Source organism: Cydia amplana, chromosome 18 (genome assembly GCF_948474715.1).
Source record: "Cydia amplana chromosome 18, ilCydAmpl1.1, whole genome shotgun sequence".
NCBI classification, from domain to species: domain Eukaryota; kingdom Metazoa; phylum Arthropoda; class Insecta; order Lepidoptera; family Tortricidae; genus Cydia; species Cydia amplana.
In genome coordinates this window covers 4,734,348-4,742,898 of record NC_086086.1, presented here as the reverse complement: position 1 = coordinate 4,742,898, position 8,551 = coordinate 4,734,348, and the positions used below count along the sequence as shown (strand labels likewise).

At 35.1% G+C, this 8,551-nt stretch overlaps 1 pseudogene; it reads left to right on the top strand.

The window, feature by feature from the left end:
• The first annotated feature begins 1,048 nt into the window (after positions 1 to 1,048).
• On the top strand, positions 1,049 to 6,903 carry LOC134656292 (pancreatic lipase-related protein 2-like; annotated as a pseudogene).
• Positions 6,904 to 8,551: the final 1,648 nt, after the last annotated feature.

Sequence of the window (8,551 nt, the reverse complement as noted above, 5' to 3'; positions counted from 1 at the left end):
TTATTATGTATTTAATGTAATTTACTATGGAGAAATATTAAATTCAATGTACCTGAGATTTATTCAACTAGCGAAATATCATTATCATAACTTAGTTTAACGGAACTTGTCGTGAGTACTAGTACTTTTAAAACTACGAGTACTTTAGAAATTGTTTTCCTTCGACGTTTCAAGGACGACATTATGCCCGTGGTCTCAAATTTTTTCCCTTCCGCTATCTCTGCTACCGCCATTGTCTTACGCATAGCAGGTAAAAAAAGACGGGCAATACAAAGAAAATTCGTCACCACGTGTACTTTAGGTATGTACTTGGGCTTTATCTTAGAGATTAAGTGGGGTGTTGAGAGTAAATCATTGTGTCACGAATACCATCAAGATTTAACTAGACGTGAACCTTATGTACAACTGACAAAATTGTACCTTTTGCTTGAAAACTATAAACTAAAACCCTTGAATCTACTATAATAAGTAGTAAATAGTTATGTAAGATATGTATAGAGAAATGCTTACATTATTTTGCCAATTCACGCTGCGGCTACACTACATACACTGTTCTTGTTAGATCTATATAACAACATATTTCCTTACAAAAATTGTCAAAAATAGCCATAAACTAAACATGTAGGTAAATTTGTACCATCTTATGTCATTTCGTGCGATCCCGGAGTCCCGGAGCATATTTATTAAACTTATAATAAAAAAGAAGCCGACTCCATATTTTCCCAACAATTTCCGGAATTTTGCCAAGTTTAGGTAAATATCGATCCGAATATCCGATCCCTGATTATTATTCCATTTTTAAAGTGCAAAACAAGTTTAATATTTGAAACTTTCTATCATTTATATATTATAGTCTTAATGATTATTATGATACAGGATTAATTTACAAATATTAAATTTTATTTCATAAAAATCTATATTTGGCAACTTCTCTCTTAATTATGTTATATATAAACTAAACAGGCCATGTTATCAGCTTTGATTTCAGGTTTATCTTTTGGTATAAATACTTTACATGAAAGGGTTTGTTGTATATCGGCCTCACCGTTCATAATGAGGGCTTCATTGTTGTTTTTAGTCGTCGCTACGGGTAAGTACGGACATAATTGCGTTGTAACAACACCCATGTTTACTAGTTTTCGCTTTGATTTGAGTTTGAAACGTTCAACATTGTTCAGGATTAAACGTGGTCAGGAAAAAAAGGTTACCGTAAAACGGGGTGAGTAGGTTTCGCGGGGAGAGGTAGGTTATGAATGAGAAGGTTTGAGAGGAGGGTGAGAAGGGATTTTAAGGCTACTGCTACAAAAATAATGTATTCCAATTTAAAATGGAGCTATAGTAATAGGATTAATAAAAAAAACGATCCAACAATCTTCCAAAATCACCTTTGTATGAAAACCCCTCTCATCCCAAATACGAGGCACTACGTGGTGAGGTGGGTTTTCCTCTTTATCCTCAAAGTTATGAAATTGAACTACCCAAAATAAAATAAAAACTAAAATACAAACGTCCGGAACACTTATTATATACACCATTCAGTTTTCATATGTAAAAATAAAATGTTATCGAGGTATGAATTTCAGTTTTGACCCTACTCACCCCATTTTACGGTATCTAAATTTATAATTACCTTACGCATCGCAATATAAAGAAAAAGCTTTTTGCATTTAAGTTGAAGACTTAACTTGATTCGATACACAACTGTGGGCACAAATCAAATTATCTTATTAAATATACATATTTGATTTATGTTTTTTTTAAGTAGTCACACTACTATATATAAATTATAAGCTGAAATAGATGTCACCACTGGAGGGCTTCGTCACTTTTCCTTTAACATCTATTTCAGTGTATAAGTACTTGATTCGATATTTAATTAATCACTAGCACTGGTACGTTTTTGCCTCCGAAAACCGCGCTATATTAATAATGATACAAACACATGCAAAGACTTAAAATCTTCTTCCTGCAGTCGAATGAAAAGAGTTCCAACATGATAACAAAATGATAACACATTCTCATCAAACTGGCCTTCGTCAGTTCACGATTATTAATTGTGTTCTGTTAGCATGTGTCGCCGGGACACCGGTTCCGGAAGAGCCGGCTGACTACCATTACCCGCGATTCTTCAAGATGGCGGGAGGAGATGGCATGATGCACGACATCGACCTCGAGGCCAGACCTGACTTGGAATTACTGGAAGAAGTTACAAGGAACCCTGCTAACAACCAGTACTTCTTGTATACCAGGTAAATATTTAATAATACGGAGGTAAAATATAAAAAAAACTAAATAGGTCACTTGACTTTGGACGAACAATAGAGCAAAACGTATTTTTACATGCCCATAGCAAAAAAGGGGTTTTTGCACGGGAAAATGTTATATTTATTCATGAAAATCAATTCTTATATTAAATCACTACATATGGCTGGAAATTCCAGTTGCTTTATACTAATTGTAAATACTACCCACGTACATTTACCTACAGCATTTGCATAAATTCTTCTTCCCTTTCTGATAGTCTCAAGCAAGTTTCACAAACTTCACTTTTAATGGTGACGTTAAAAGTTTGCAAATGATAATTAAAGGACAATACCTAATATAACGGACATTTGACATCCTTGAAGAACTTTCTACATTTTAGTAAGTAAGTAAGTAAGTTATATTTATTAGCACAAGAAATTAACAAATTAGCATAAAAAGTAACAAAATATAATAACAAAAATTCATTAGGACGGACAGAAATATAAAAGAACATTGTGCTAAAAGGTCCCCACTCAGCTTGGTGTCACGAAGTGAGTCAGGACCCACAACGTGACGCTGAGTTTCAGCGAGGCCTGATAAAACTAAAAACTAAAACTAGAACTAAAACTATATCTAACAAATAAAAATATCCGGGAAAACATATAATAGTTGCTTTTGGCCTGCGCGAATGTGTGTGTATGTATGTATGTATGTATGTATGTGTGTGTGTGTGTGTGTGTGTGTGTGTGTGTGTGTGTGTGTGTGTGTGTGTGTGTGTGTGTTGGTTGCCTTAGTAATGCAATTTAAAAATGATTTGTTTGTTTTCAGGCGTAACTCCATCATCTCACAGACTCCGACTATCAACAATGCGAACACCATCCTCAACTCAAACTTCAACGCTAACAACCCCACGATCATCATTGCCCACGGCTGGCTTAGTAATAGGAACACCGAACCCAATCCTACTGTCAGGACGGGTAAGGATTTATACTACATGCCTGTAAGTCTATAACGGTGTTAACCAATATTGTAATTGTTTGTGATGACTGTGGGCCCTAACGTACAATAGGCTACATGACTAATTTTCATTTACGGTATCAATCGAGCGGGTTTGATTTTAGGATCAACTGTCTATATGGGACCAATTGCATTAAAGTAACACAAAAGTCAGAAATTGTAGTCAAAGGCCGGCACTTCACTCGCGAAACGCCCTAAACAAAACGATAAGGGAACGTGACGTCAAGGTCTCTGGGAGCCCATCTTGTAGTATGGACAAAACAAGAAAATTGCGTTTTTGTCGGTGAAATATTGCGTTTATGTATATAGTTGCTGTACAATATTTTTTTGGATGAAATGTAAGGAATCGAATGGTATCCTTACTTTTATCGTTTTTGGAAGTTAAAAAAAAAAAATTAAAATTTGAAACTTTCAGGTCCAGTATTTTTGTAAGTTTTCAATATTTTATTTTAATATCTACATTATTGTGATAAATTGCTCGGTTACTATCTATTTTACTAGATTTTGTTATAAAATTCAACATGTGTCATCATCTCTATTGCGGTGGCAATAGACATAGACAAGGCTCATACTAATCCTTGATAAAACATTTTGGTTCCAACTAGCGGTATTAAGAACCAAGGACCGCAACATATTGTTTCAGATTATAGTTAATTTCTTAAAGTAAGCTTCACGGGCGGTCTTAAATATACCTGAATAAATTCTAAACACCTGTGAAATAATATTAGGGTTTATTGAAGAAATCGAAAATTCTGTCTTTGGTGATAGCCGAGAGAAACAAAACTTTGTGTTTATAAACTTGATTGCACGATATAAAATTGTACAATTGGCGGACTTAATGCCTTAAGGCATTCTCTACCAATCAATAATTGGGTCAAACATAAACTTAAAGTTTTCCAGCCTTTGTCACCAATACTATACGAGTATTTTGCTTGAAGATTTATAAATATCGTACCTGCATTTCAGCTTACCTCAACAAGTCCGATGTGGACGTCATCGTAGTCGACTGGAGCAGACTTACCCTCTCCGACTACGCGACTGCCGCGTTAGGAGTCCCAGCGGTGGGCCGCGGCGTGGGCCAGTTCCTTCGCTTCCTCAACCAGGTCACCGGAGCCTGGTTCGACAACATGCACCTGATTAGCTTCAGCTTGGGCGCCCATATCGTGGGCAACGCTGGCAGAGATCTCGGTGGTCAGGTTATTCGTGTCACCGGTAAGTTTGTACCTATTGACATCTCTTCATCCTAGAAAGTAGCCTTGCCCTCTCCGACTACGCGACTGCCGCCTTAGGAGTCCCAGCGGTGGGCTGCGGCGTGGGCCAGTTCCTTCGCTTCCTCAACCAGGTCACCGGAGCCCGGTTCGACAACATGCACCTGATCGGCTTCAGCTTGGGCGCTCATCTCAGGGGCAACGCTGGTAGAGAGCTTGGCGGTCATTCGTGTTACCGGGGTAAGTTTTTACAGATGTAGTGCTATATTCATAATTATTTTCCTTCGCATTTTCACGGAAACGTACGAACGTATCTTGTTATTTCAGGCAGTCTCGGTACAAAAAGTATTGAGGTTGATTGATGTAGCATGATAAATACGAACGTTGCCGAGAAAATACGACGGAAAACATATTTATTGTAATATTTACTTCCTAATTCAATGTTTCTTATAAACATTTTAAAGTATTTTTGACATCATTATCACACTAGAAAGTTACGTGATATACTATTTTATGCCAATTATATAAAATTGACACTGGAAAAGAAAATGAAAACACATGATACATTTCTAAAGGAACACGAGTAAACTAGTATAATAGATATTTAATTATCTAAAGCCGCTGATACAATATATCTTGTAGATTATAAAATGCCTAGTAAGTAATTAAATTAAGGCGAGATTTATTTTATCATTATCAGCACAGGTAATGATAAATGCTGTTTATAAACAGCATTTATCATTTGATATATCAAATTATCAGTAATTGTCAGAGATCGGACAGATTGGCGTCATTGCTCGCAATAATGTAGACATGACTCCAAATTTGATTAAATAATTAATCTTTTAATTAATTTTTTACCTGAGATTTAATTTTGTTCCCTAGTCAATAAATAGCACTTAAATATATTTTCGATATAAAAAATTTGTACCTACAGAAAATTTGGAAAACATACTGATTATTTTCTTTAATAAATTTACAGTTTAAGAAATCTTTGTGTTATTTATTGATTAGGAATCAAAATTAAACCTCAGATAAGAAATTAATTAAATGATTAATTAATTAATCAATCAATTTTGGAGTCATGTCCACACTATTGCGAGCAATGACGCCAATTTGTCCGATCTCTGGTAATTGTAGACATATTTTGCAGTAGAGAAAGAAATAGGTACTTAAATTAAATACAAAAACCTACCTAAATAAATATTAGGTTAGACTAGGTCAGTCTTATTCTATTGCGAGTATTACGACAATAGTCAATTTCTATTGATAATAACTATTGATTGATGAAATTGTATTAAGAGCCCATCAACGTGCACACTAGCGCCACTGCTAAATAATCGTGATTATTTCAATTTAACGAAAGATATTTAAAAAAGGGGGCCGCTACGTACTTTATCTTGTATTAAAGTTTTTAAATAAGTACATCAAACTAGTTTCTATGTTGCTGGATTCGTCAATCTATAAATATAACAAAACAATCTATATATAACAAAAAAAAAAACTAAAACGGCCGTTTTAACTTTGGACACATAGTTTGACGAATCCAGCAACATAGAAACTAGTGTGATGTATTCAAAATGGGCTCTTAACGTGTAATGCTTTAAACATTATGAGCCTATCGAACCAAGCAGTAAAGTTTACTGTTTGTACTCGTACGTTACGTATGTACATTTGTTGTAAAAGCAGTTAATCTTAATGAAATCATTTTAATGTGTGCTCGATAGATCATATTTTTTTCAGTGTATCCTTTAGTACATGTATTAACGAGGTTTTTTTAAAGCATATTTACAAATCATATCCAAGGTTTGGATCCCGCTGGTCCTATGTGGAACTGGACGCCGACTTCTTCCCCAACGGCGGAATCTCTCAGCCCGGCTGTTACACCAACATCTGCAATCACAACCGAGCTTGGGTACTGTTCGCCGCCTCCGTCACTTACAACCACCTGGTTGGGCAGCAGTGCACGACGAATCTTCAGATCACTTGGAATACGTGCCGTGGAACCAGATTGAATTTGGGCAACGATGACTTGAGGAAAACGGGGTAAGAATTTTGTAATCGAGGTTTATACTACCGCTTTTTTTAACTATTTTGACGGTATCCCGGATATTTGGGAGACGCCGCGCCGGCGCATAAGGCAAAGTGCACACATATATATAGAACACATTTCTATATATATTTATATTTATTGTGAGCCTATTGTGTCCCACTGCTGGGCAAAGACCTCCCCCCTTTTCTTCCATTCATCCCGGTCTTGAGCTACATCAGGCCAGTCTCTCAAAAAGGAGACCAAGTTATCCCACCTTTTTATAGTTTAATGAAATTAGGTATTACTACTTATCTTTAATAAAACCTAAACCGTTTGTTTCAGATCTGGCATGTGTCGCCTAGACACTGGCAGACGATACCCCTACTAACGGACCTGTTGCTACTTGTACGATTACAAAATAAAATAAAGCTTTAAGATATCTAGAGGAGTTTGAATTTGATTCTTCCTGGTTCTCTTTCATCATAATGACCAATATGGCCAACTGATCACCAATAAGTGCAGTCTCTGAACAAAGAACTCGTTTTTTTTCTTGCAAACATACCTACATACTATAATACAATATAATATGATATGATATGATATGATATGATATGATATGATATGATATGATATGATATGATATGATATGATATGATATGATATGATATAATATAATATAATATAATATAATATAATATAATATAATATAATATAATATAATATAAGTACGTATTCGCAATGGAATACTACTTTAGGCCTAAATTATAGTCTGAGTTGCAGGGATAGTTACTAGTAACACGCAATTTCTTGAGTCATGTCAGCCAAGCGGGTTGGGTAGCTCTAGTAATATAAATTCAACAATAATTTACTCCAATACTACAGCAAAAGGAAAGTATCCCTTAGAAACGTCACAGTCCGCTACGCCGACCCAACACTGCAGTAAAGTTTACAATCTGATCGGAAAAACTTATTCCCGGGTGTTCTAACACAGCCAACGCGCGAATGCAGAAATACTTTCCACCATATTGGAACTCCGACTCGAATCCCGAAAGCAAATACTGGAGTACAAAAACTTTGACTAACTTTGCGGACATAGAAATGGAGTCGAATGTAATTTATAAAAAAACTGATCACCGGTTAGAAATAATAAAAGCAACCAGACATAGATATACTGTATAATATTATGTAACATTGATCTTCATGTTAGTTTCATGTAATTTATAAATACAGGGTGGATTTTCTTTTTGGGTCAGTGAGGGCAGCTACCAGATCCCGTGCTGCTACGAGAAAACGGTCTTAGAAGACCTTCCCTCGATTTCAAATTAACAAATTAATTGCGAGAAAAAGGTCATTTTTGACAAAAAAAAAATTTCATGCCAATCGACCCCATTCCTATTGAGTATCAAAAGCTTGTATGGAACCAAAAAAGAATTCCGGCTAGAAAAGCCACAAATCGAGGAAAACGTTTCCCATACAATTTGTATGAAAATGAAAACTTTTATTTTTCACATGTTATTTTTGTATGCCAATCGATTCCATTCCTATCCAGTATCAATGGTTTCCTAGGGGTCAACTTATGGTAATGTACTAAAAAGCCACAAATTAATAAAAACTTTTCCACACAATTACTATGGAGAAAACGTGAAATTTTATTCACAATTTTCTATCTGCCCAGTCAGATGAAGGATAACAGGATACCATCATCATCATCATCATATATAAATATATATATTAAAGCGAATAGAAAATTGTATTTCGTCATGTAATATGTACAGATATAACCATGTTGTTTAGCGGTTCTCAGTATGTTATATTTATAACCAACGCTATCTATAAAATGAACAAAGAATAATTATACATACTTACATTTGTAAAGTAACAGAAATAGTCATTAGTGCCCTGTTTTTGTATTTTGCTATGAAGTGTAAGTAAAACATAATTGGATAGTTAGTACCTATAATATACGGTATATTATACTAGAGAAAGATCACACAATAACAGAAAAGATATAATTTATTTCATTATTTTAACAGCCGTGACTCCATGTCAT